Genomic DNA, 11,979 nt, shown 5'->3' on the forward strand with positions numbered 1-11,979 from the left:
AGACAATTATTTACTGGAGTTCTCTTCCCAGGTGATTCTAGGCCCTATCAAGTTGGCAATTAAAACCAACCATCACAACCTCAAAATAAATAAAGTGGAGAATCAGTTGAGGAAAACATCCTGAAAGGCCCCGGATTGGGGAAGCCCTTCACTCTAGTACCGTAATAACGCAAAACCAAGAACTCATAGAAAGCCTATCTTGCTGCAATCAGGCAAGAGGTTTATTCGGGGGGGGGGGGGTGGGAAGAGACCAGAGCTCTGGGGACCACACATATCTCATGCAGGAGATAGAGGAGTGGACCCCGAACTCAAATGGGGAGAAGCATTATAGGGAAAATCACATAAGCAGTTAGCAACAGGCGCATAGCAATTTTATTGGTTCATTTAAATTGGCACTCTCTGCTGCCTACTTTGAACACTATTTAACTCTAGGCCACTCTATTTTGGGGCACACTGACCTTGCACTTGTTTTTTTCAGGTCTGCGGACCCAGACCTTATGGAGTCTACTTGGTCTGGGGTTGGGCCATTTCTTTGAACACATTATTTTGTTCTTAGCCTGGAGACATACTTGCCCTCAAGGCAGGGTTAGTGGGGCTAACTTAAAATTTTAACTCTTTCAATCCCAACATCAACCTCTGATTTTTGCACACACTCACATGGATAGGTGAACACACACACACACACACACACACACACAACAAAAGACAGTACCCCAAAAGAAAATCTGCATATTCCACATATCCCCCAAATTATATCTGCAAATCTCAGTAGGGTTTTTATCCTTCGTGGCTGAGTCCAAAGAAAATTGTGAACTTTGAACTGGAGACTTAGCCTTGGCAATTTTTCTTTCCTCTTCTAATCAAGCTCTCACATGCTCCTGTTTAGGAGCTTTCAGCTGCATGAGTTTTAGAGGTTTCTTGTTTTGCTTGAAAATATGTAAGCAATCCCCAAATCTACAAACAAGCTTTAGAAAAAGACGGAGACAGGAGGACAGTGAGACAAACTGTTTCCGCAGCAATCCCTCTGTAAGGGAAAACCCAAACCCTCAATTACATACGGCTGAAAATATCTCAATCCTCCAAGATTACTCCTGACATAAGCCCCGCAGCTGCAGCGCTCCGTGTGTGAGAGGAATTACTCTAAGGGTTTCTCCTTTCTTATTGCCCACTTATTTTTTTGAAAAGCCCTCCTCTGAAATCCCTTGTTTTACACGAATGCGAAGGTTTGCTGGGTTTTCGTCTTAAATGGATTTCAACAGGAGACATTTTTCCTAGGGGTAATGGTGCAACCAGCTCCCTGGTACTCAACTCCATCCAAGTGAGCGCAAAGAATTTACTCTCTAAAAAGACAGCCAAGGAGACCTGAGTGACCCCAACATGACAAAAAAAAAATCACATCATGTAAATTAAAACGGAGGGACTGAGGAGATGGCTCAGCTGGTAAAGTGCTGGCTACGCAAACACAGGAATCTGAGTTTGGACCGCAGGACCCACATAAAATGTCAGGAGTGGCATGAATGCTTCTAACCCCACCGGGGAGGTACAAAAAAAAGTGGATTTTTGTGGCTTTCTGGTTATAAAACTAGCCAGATTGCAGGTGAAACTGAGAGACACTTTCTCCAAAAATTAAGGTGAAGTCTTAGCTCAGTGGGCTAAGGCTTTTTTTTTTTTTTTTTTTTTTTTTTTTTGTCACCAGGCCTAATGACCTGAGTTTGATCCCTGAAACACACAAGATAGAAAATTTATTCAGTCTCTCTCCCACCCCCTTCCCCCTCTCCTTCCTCCTCTCTTCCCCTCCTTCCCTCTCTCTCTTTCTCTCTCCTTCCTAATTTCCTGTCTTACCTTGAGTTCAGGACACTCAGTACCAAAACTCACTTTACTTACTCTAAGTGTCCCCAGAGGCTACAGTCTTGTAGAGACTGGGCTCTGACATGATCCACTTCTGTTCTTCTGTTCTCTGTGGTCTTTGTTCTCATCTCTGTTTAGGTTTTGGTATTGAATAAAATGGGCTTGAATAAAAATAAGAGACATGAACTTTGATGAATCAGATGTTTGCTCTTACATTGAGGTCACACCAGATACCTCATCACCAAGGTGCGGGACTTGAAAGAAGTGCGTCAGTTAAGAGTTCACTATGGAAACATGAACCTGGGTTCCAACCCAGGATCCCATGTAACATACTGAGTATGGTGGCACACACTGGCAGTCCCAGTGCTGGGGATACAGAGATGGGCAGATCCCTGAGGCTCTCAAGCCAGCCAGTCTAGCCTACTTGGTGAGTTCTAGACCAGTAAGAGACCTTTTCTCACAGGAGGTGGGTGGGGTTCTTGAAGATGACACCCAAAGCTGTTCACTAGTTTACACACCCACATGAACACATACAGGCATACCTACACGCATGCACACTCTCATACAAAAACAGGGTGCTTGAAACCAGGTGTGGAGGTCTACGACTTTTTTTTTTTTTTAATTGGATAGTTTCTTTACTTACATTCCAAATGTTATCTCCTTTCTCTGTCTACCATCCGGAATCCCCCTATCCCATCCCCCACTCCCCTGCCTCTATGAGAGTGCTCACCCACCCACCCACTCACTCCCACCTCCCTGCCCTGGTATTCCCCTACACAGAGACATCAAACCTTCACAGGACCAAGGGCCTTTTCTCCTGTTGATATCCGACAGGGCCATCATCTGCTACGTATGTGGCTGGAGCCATGGGTCTCTGGGTGTACTCGTTAGTTGGTGGTTTAGTCTCTGGGAACTCTGCTTGGTTGGTATTGTTGTCCTTCCTATGGGGTTGCAAACCCCTTCAGCTCCTTTAGTCCTTTCTCTAACTCCTCTATTGGGGACCCCGTGCTCAGTCCAATGGTTGGCTGAGAGTCCATGACTTTAACAGAAGCACCGAGAAGACTATGGCAGGCAGACCTCCGTGAGTTCAAGGCCTGCAGCAGGACTACACAGTGAAGGGATGGGAAGGGTTGGAAGATGGCTCATTGCTGTGCAAGCATGAGAACCCGAGTTAGGCTCCCCGGCACCCACATAAAAAGCAGGATGTAATCACACGTTGGCCTGTAATTGCAGTGTTGTGGGAGGCAGGGAGCGAGGATCTCTGGGCTTGCCGCCAGCCAACCTAGTTCCGAGTTCAGTGGATGAGGCAGGGTGATAACACAGGATACCCAGTGCTCTCTGGCCTCTGCACATACATACATGTACATACACACCCCCACCACACACACACACACACACACACACACACAGAGAGAGAGAGAGAGAGAGAGAGAGAGAGGTGGGGGGGGGGGGGCGGCAGAAGACATGAACCAATCAAGAAGCAGGCTATTGGCATCCATCAAATTCTATCCCTTCCACAGCTCCTAATTCCCAGCAGTTGGAGTGCTCCTCTTCCACATGTTACAAAACTCACTGGGAAAATTCAGCCAGGTCTCCTCCAAACTCCCCAGTTGTTTGAGCTACCCATTCATACAATATGGCATCAGCAGGCCTCCTCCTGTGGCACAGTCTGCCGGAGAGTCACATCACCTAAGCATAATGGTGCTTTGCAGAATTCTTTCACTTTAATGAAAATGTGTATCGCCACGTTTAATCAATCAGGCTGATTGACAACAGCAACCGTCGATTCCTGCAACGGATGCTGCTGCTCCCTCATTCTCATTCCGTCTTCATTTCTCAATCAAATCCATGTGTGAAAAACGTAATGTGCTGCCAACGCGGTGTCATAAAACCTCAGCTGAAACGCACACCAGGCTCGGCGGAAACTGATAACTCTGACTGTGGGAAAAGTTAAGTTTGGAAAAATCACTTGTGACAACCCGGGCGTTCAAGTTTTATGGAGAAGAGATGCATCGTCTCCGCATTGCTAGGTTGAATGGGCCAAATGCATGGATTTGTCCTAAAACAGAAGATAATCATTCTGAGAGCAATGTTTTTCCAAAGCTGGCAGAAGCAGCTTTTTAAACCAGCCCAGAAATCATCCTTAAAATTGCCCGAGTTTGTTTGAGAGCTGCACTTGGCATCGTGGAGCAATAAATTGGAGCTTGAGCAGCATTGTTTTTTATGGTGGTACAGACTGCTAAAAGATGATGTATTGCTGGCCATCACCCGCAGAACCAGCGGCTTTCAAAGTTAATGATTCATAGAAGAATAAAGGTAACCTAATTAGAGGACTGCTGTGGACAGAACCTACTTACTATACTCAAATTCTGAATTCCTGCAGATGGTTAGCAACTGAGGGAATCACACACACTGTGCAAGACATTATTCTTTCCAAATGCTGACTTAAATATCAGTGGTGTGACTTCCTGCAAAAGAGAATATTCAGAAATTGGATACACACACACACACACACACACACATCTGATAACATGACTCCAATTTCCTAGGAACTTTGGAACAGCTCAGGCCAGGGAAATAGATAGGTTAATACAGAACATCACCTCTTCCTCTGCTCCTACAAATCCAATCCCCCAGTCTTAGCATCAGCTTTGTGGCAGACTACCAGCTGCAGCTTCTCTTCCCCCCACCCCATCTCCACTGGATCACACAGATCTTCTACTACAAGCGTCTTTTCTCCCATTCATTGTTTTATGCCGGCCTCCAACTCCAGCAGCCATTCCTTGGGAACTCATAGGCCACTCCAGCCAGGGAAGCACACAGAATAACTACAGCTCCTCATAGTTCCCTCTTCTCCTCCAGATCAAATGCCCTACTTTAAGCTGAGCTCTGCAGCAGACTATCTGTTGTGGGGTGGGAGCTGGGGATGGACGGATGGTAGACAGGTGTGGGGGTGGGTTGTCAGCCAGGTGTGGAGGAAGAAACAGGTACCTGAACTGATTGTGTGAGACAGAAGTAACTAGCCATATGGTAGGACATGGAATAGAATAGTCAGGTCAATTTAATCAAGACTAGTTAACTGCGATATGCCCAGTTAAGACCTAAGCATTCATAAATAAATATAAGTCTCTGTGCATTTATTGGACAGCTTGCAGTTGGAGACAGTCTTGTGATAGTAGAAAAGAGTATGTCAGACACTGAAAACACAAAAGAAAAAAATGAATATCTTCATCAAAGAAAAACATTACATCTAAACAAACAGACAAATGAAGAAGCAAAAATTATCCTAGCACAAAACATCTATGAAATCTGAGACATTATGAAAAGACTAAATCTAAGAACAACAGATATAGAAGAAGAAAACAAAAGCAAGGTCAAAGGCACAGAAAATATGTTCAGCAAAATCCTAGAAGAAAATTCCTCTAATCTAAACAAAAGGGTCCTCATCAAGAAGCACACAGAGCGCGACATATACTGGACAAATAAAGAAAATCCTCCTGGCACACATTATAATCAAAATACTAAATGTTCAGAACAAAGAAAAATATAAAAAGCTACAGATAAAATAGACCAGCAAAATATAAAAGCAGAGTTATTGAGTAACATTAGACTTCTCAATGGAGACTCTGAAAGACATAAAGGCCTAGAGATATGTTCTACAAACTCTAAAAGACCAGAGATGCAAGCCCAGAATACTCTTCCCCAGCAAAATGTTAAACCACAATACATAGAGAAAATAAGACATAAAATCCAAATTTAAGCAATATCTATCAGCAAATCTAGCTCTACAGAAGGTGCTAAAAGGAAAACTCCAACTAGATTAAAAGAATGTCCAAATTAACAAAAATTAGAGGCAAAAAGAAGACACAGTCACAGACACCAAAGAAATCTAGACTCAAAAATACATACTTTAAAACCTTATTCTACCAAATTGGAAAAATGTAAAACAAATGGATAATGTTCTTGATACATACTGCTTACCAAACTTACATCAAGATCAAATAAGCAATTTAAACAGAACCATAACCTATAAAATAAAATAGTCATTAAAAGTCGCCCATCCAAAAAAGCCCAGGGACAAATGTTTTAGCTCAGAATTTCTACCAAACTTTCAAAGAAGAGCTGAGGCCAATTCTTGTCACAAAATAGAAACAGAAGGAACATTGCCCAATTTGTTTTATGAGGCCACAGTTACCCTGACACCCAAACCACACAAAGACCCAACAAAAAGAGAAGATTATATAACAAATTATCTTATTAACATAGATGCAAAACACTTAATAAAATACTTACAAATAGCATCAAAGAACACATCAAAAAAGTACTCACCAAGATCAATTAGGCTTCATTCCAGATATGTAGAGATGGTTCAATACACAAAAAAATCAATAAATGTAATTCACAATCTAAACAAACTGGAAGCTAAAACTACACGATCAGCTTATTGAATGGAGAAAAGGCCTTTGACAAAATGTGCCATCTCTTCATGATATGAGTTCTAGAGAGATTGAGAACACATGAGACACAGTTAAACAGAACAAAGGCAGTTTACAGCAAGCCAACATCAACTTAAATGGAGAGAAACTCAAAGCAACTCCACTAAGAAATAAGACAAGGTTATCCACTCTCTCCATACCTATTCGTTACGGCACATGATATGTGGATCAATAATACAACTGATCAAGGAGTTATAAATTAGAAAGGAGTGTATCTTTATTTGCAGATGATATGACAGTACACACAAGTTACCTTAAAAATCCCAACAGAGAACTCCTACAACTGATGACTACTTTCAGCAAAATAGCTGGATACAAAATTAATTCATAAAAACCAGTTTCCCTCCTATATACAAAGGGCAAACATACTAAGAAAGAAATCAGAGCAAGGATGCCCTTCATAGTAGCCACAAATATAAATAGTATATAATATCTTTGGGGTAACTCTAACCAAACAAGTGAATGACTTGTATGATAAACCTTTAAGGCATTGACTGAAGAAAGGGAAGATACAGAAAGATTTTCTATATTCGTGGGAAGATTAATATAGTAAAAATGGTTGTCCTATCAAAAGAAAGCTACAAATTCAATGCAAATCTCATTCAATTTTCCAACACAATTCTTCACAGGTCTTCAAAGGCCAATTTTCAGAAACACAAAGAGCCCAGGATAGTGAATGCAATACTGAATGATGAAGAACTACTGGAGGTGTCACCAACTCCAACTTCAAGCTGTACTACAGCACTATAGTAATAAAAACAGCATGGTATTGGCACAAAAAATGAATATTTTGATCAATGGAATCAAATGGAAAATCCAGACATAAATCCACACACTTATGGACACTTGATTTTTGATAAAGAACCCAGAAATATACACTAGGAAAAAAAAGACATTATCTTATACAATAAATGGTGGTGGTCAAACTGGAGAGCTGCATATAGAAGAATTCAAATAGATCCATATTTATCACCTTGCACACCACCTTGCAGCCCACATACATCAAAGACTTTGATATGAAACCAGATATATAGAACCTGATAGAAGAGAAAGTAGAGAATAGTCTTGAACTCATTTGTTGTCCTTCATGGAACTGGGATGGATTAGGACTCCATGTATCTCTAGTCTGGTCCAAAATGACCAAAAGTACTACAGCTCTCAGAAGGGAAGCCTGAGAAGGGCAAGTATCCAAGGTCCCAGGACTTGCCAGCTACCATGGCACACCAATGCCAGCAGCAGGGACAGCAGCAGTTGGGGTAGAATTGGGTGTCAGTGGGCAGCTGTGTGAGCCCCGGCTGCTAGGTGGGTCCAAAGTCCAGTGATGAATGCTTCAAGAAAGAAAACTCTTCCCCAAAGTTACAGCTCAGTACAACAGCCACTCTAAGATGATTCTCAGTGAAATAACTTGTGTACTTTATTTCTTGTGGATGGGTCTTTATCATCATCGAGGAGTAGGGTGGGATCTAGGGGTAGATCCTTTCTGCTGGCTCAGTTTGAGATGCTAATGATACTCTATTTGCATGGGGAAGGACTTCAGGTATCTTCTCTGTGTCCTGGTTGTCTCAGTGGGGTGTCATGATTACCTCTTCCAGAGCAGGTAGAATTAGACAGGGAGTTGGCCCCATTCCCATTGTTCTCAATTCTGAGTTTTACAAGTTTTTGGGTTAACTCATCCTTATTATTTATTCTCTCTGGTGGCACTGTCCACTTGCCCCATGATGACACCACAAAGGACTTTTCATCAGAATAGTGATAGCACAAGTACTAAAATCCACAATTAATAAGTGGGACCGCATGAAACTGAGAAGTTTCTGCATGGGCAGAACCCATCATCATTTGGATAAAGCAGCAGCCTACAAAATGGGGGGGGGATGAGCAATTCCACATTGAATAGAGAGCCAATATTCAAAATACATAAAGAACTCAAAAATCCAGAGATCAAGAAAACAACCCAATTAATAAATGGGTTAATATCTAAACAGATTTCTCGAAAAAGAAAATTCAAATGACTGAGAAACACTTGAACATCTTTAGCCATCAGAAAAATACAAATTAAACCTACTCTGAGATTTCATTTTACCTCCATAAGAATGGCTAACATCAATAAAAGAAATGACAGCTCATGCTGATGTGGATGTAAAGCAAGAGGAAATACTCATCCATTGCTGGTGAGATTCCCTTCTCGGGTAACTCCAAACTATGTCAAATAAGCTAGAACAGTAAGACAGAGACTGTATCTACTTCCTGACTGTGAATGTAAGTTGACAGTCTTTGAGCTTCTGCCAACTTTATTTCCCCACCATGATAGAGTATTCGCTTGGATTGTAAACCAGAATAAATTCCTTCTTTTTAAAATTGATTCTGCCCAAGTATTTTATGCACAAAACAGAAACAAATTAAGACACATAAGCACTCAAGCACAGTAGTAGATGTTATACATTTAGACTAGGGCAATCAGCTTTATGTTTGGGGTCAGTAACTCAATTTGAGAAAAGTCCTTTTGAGATTATGATGCAGCTTCAAGGTATGTCAGTCAACTTGAAGACAGTCCAGATTGGTTAGTAAACAGTTCTGTATGATCAACATGAGACTCCAGGCAAGGAAATTTCCATTGTGCTATCTGTCATGCAAATAGAGTAGGGTTTATGTAGATTGAGGTCATGCAAATCAGGCTCCTGGCTACTGAAGATTGGTCAAAGGATGCAGAGTCACAGCAATGCCATGTCAGATTACAGCATGCCTAGGTTGCAGTCTGAGATTCCTGCACCATCACTGCGAAGCATCCCTGTTTGGACCCTCTGATCAATGACCTCCCTCCACTCTTAACTCCTTCTTTTTATATTGCTCCCAGTCTACCAGGATGTGAGCTACTCTGCTTTCTAGCGTGTACTTCCTGTCTTGATGGACTGACACCCCTGTAACCATGAGCCCAAACAAATGGTCCCTCCTCTTAATTTGTCTGTCGGGTACTTAGTTACCCAGAAGTAACATAGCTGGGTTCCGACTTGCCACAAAAGCATGAATACCTAAGGTTAGAGCTTTAAAACCCAAATAAATCTGAATGCAGTGTCCATCCACAATTTCAGTACTCCAATAGAGAGATGAGAGGGGAGGCAAGTGGAAACAGAATCCTCAGAAGCTCACAGGCCATCAAACCTGGGGTACAGCAGCAAACAATGATGGCTTCCAAGTTTAGAATATATCTTGTTCTTGTAGAGGACACAGGTCCAATTTCCAACATGGCTCACAATTATGGATCACTCCATTCCAGGGCGTCCAACACTCTCTTCTGGCCTCTTTGGCACTAGGCAAGGGTATAGTAGACAGACAGATAGGCAGGCAAAACATTCATACATATAAAATAAAATAGATAAGTCCAAAACATTCATACATATAAAATAAAATAGATAAGTCTTTAAAATTTTTTAAAGCAGTCATATATATGCATAATGAAAATGAAATAAAATTTGAAAATATAAATAAATGTCTATAGTAAAACAATGAGCTGTTATACTAACAGTAGTCCCATACCTCATGTTTGCCTCATCTCTTGATTTTATCAGTGGGCTATAGCACAAAGCTCTATTTTGTTTGCAAAGAATGTGTGTGTGTGTGTATTGATATCCCAGATGAAAGCCTGTTTATCTGGGCACACCCGACAGGGAAGCCTGCCAATTAGTAAGACTTGTTCCCATGCCCACGACCTGATATCATTTCTATTCCTCTTTGTTAAAATTAACTTGGTGGGAATGGAGAGGTGGGTCAGTGGCCAAAGCCCTTGCTGTGCAGATGTAGGAACCTGGATGCAGATTCCCAAAACCCACACACAAGCTGGGTGGGCATGACATCTAGCTGGCTGCCTCAGAACTTGGGAGGCAGAGGCAAGGCATTTTACAGGACAAGCCGAAACTTGACTAGCTGAATCAATTATTACTGAAGTAAATAACATATTGAAAGCTACTCAAGAAAGACCCCAACACCCTTTGTCAGCCTCTGACACAACGCCTGAGCACACAAGGGCATGTCACAGCTAACGTATGTGAACCCACACACATGGGTACATACATCCACACTCATGGTCACACAGGAAAAAAGCCAATTATTTTGCAAATAAATATGAACAAAAGAGTGGAAAATAAAAAGTCACAAAGCAACACTTCTATTTCCTTACTCTACATGTGGATGGAAAGCCAAGGGATGCACCTATAATTGAGAAAAGGAGAAATATTCCAGAATGTTGAATCTAAATAGAGAGTTTTCATGGCATCATATTCATAAGGTGAAACAACAAATATGGAACTTTTAAAAAATATTGAAAATAATTGTATATAATATATTGTGAACATGGTTTCCTCTCCGTCATCTCCTCCCATATCCCATCTATCCACACACTCATCTAACTCTATTCTGTCCCCCCACCCCAGGAAGCAAAGTGGCACATAAACGACCAAACAAATCAGAATAAAACAAGACAACAAAAGCATAGAAAACACATGCACACACACACACTATAAATACACAAAATTAAAAACTATAATATATAAGCAAAGATTATATAAGATTTTAAAATTCCCAAACAAAGCATTATGAGATAAATAAATAAATAAATAAATACATATCTCTTCAAATTTGAATTCACTTTGTGTTGGTCATCTGCTGCTGGGCACAGTGTGGAGCCGGGGGAGCTGCCTTTAAGTGTGGTTTGCATAGCCAGTGAGATGGCACTGGAGAACACTAAGTTTTCCTTTGTAAGTGGCTTAGGTATACAATAAAAGACTAGAAGTACTTAATCATATGCATATATGAAAAAATCTAAATAGAATTACCAGATGATGGAAAGAGAAAAACATCTCTTGCCACCAAGCAAAATCTCCAATGCTAGAAATGTGTGACATTTAATTGAATTGTTGGCCAAAGAGCATCATGGAAACCCCCAAGCAACCCAGATGAGGGCAATGTTACTGGCGGCTCCCCACAAACTGACAATAGGCTCTGTTGCTGAAAACAACACCTATTTCTATTCATTGAATAGAAAGACTTTGTGCTGGTGCCTAAATTGAGGCTTTACCCCTACCAATTAGTATCTGTGGTACTGGAAGCTTTTCTGTGTGATACCGGATGAGAAAGGCAAACACTAATCCAGCTACAATCCCTAGGACCTACAACGGTAGGTCTGTAAGATACACAGAGGCAATAGTGGCATACTGTTGTGTGAGCAACCAACCACTATCTGATCAGATTTAAGGCCCACTCCAGGAGATGGAGTCATGCCTGACCCTGCTTGGATAACTAAGAACCTGAGAATACATAGGCCATGGATCTACAGGAAAACCAAATACTGTTGTTTCTCTGAGGAATATAGCAATAGAATGACTCCTAACCACACTCTGCTATCTCTATAGATCAGTGCCTTACTCAGTCAGCATCAGAGAAACTTCCTCATGCAGTAGGTGGAAATGAACGCAGAGGCCCACAACTGGACAATGTGCAGAGAGTGAGAGACATGGAAAAACCCCATCAAGTTCCCCCATCAAGACTCAGGGAGCTGTGCAGAAGAAGAGGTAAAAAGATCCCAAGAGCTGGTGAGAGTGGAAGATACCAAGGAAACAAGGCTTTCCAGACAAACAGGACCAAC

This window comes from Micromys minutus (assembly GCF_963924665.1).
Source record: "Micromys minutus genome assembly, chromosome: 6".
In the NCBI taxonomy this organism is placed as follows: domain Eukaryota; kingdom Metazoa; phylum Chordata; class Mammalia; order Rodentia; family Muridae; genus Micromys; species Micromys minutus.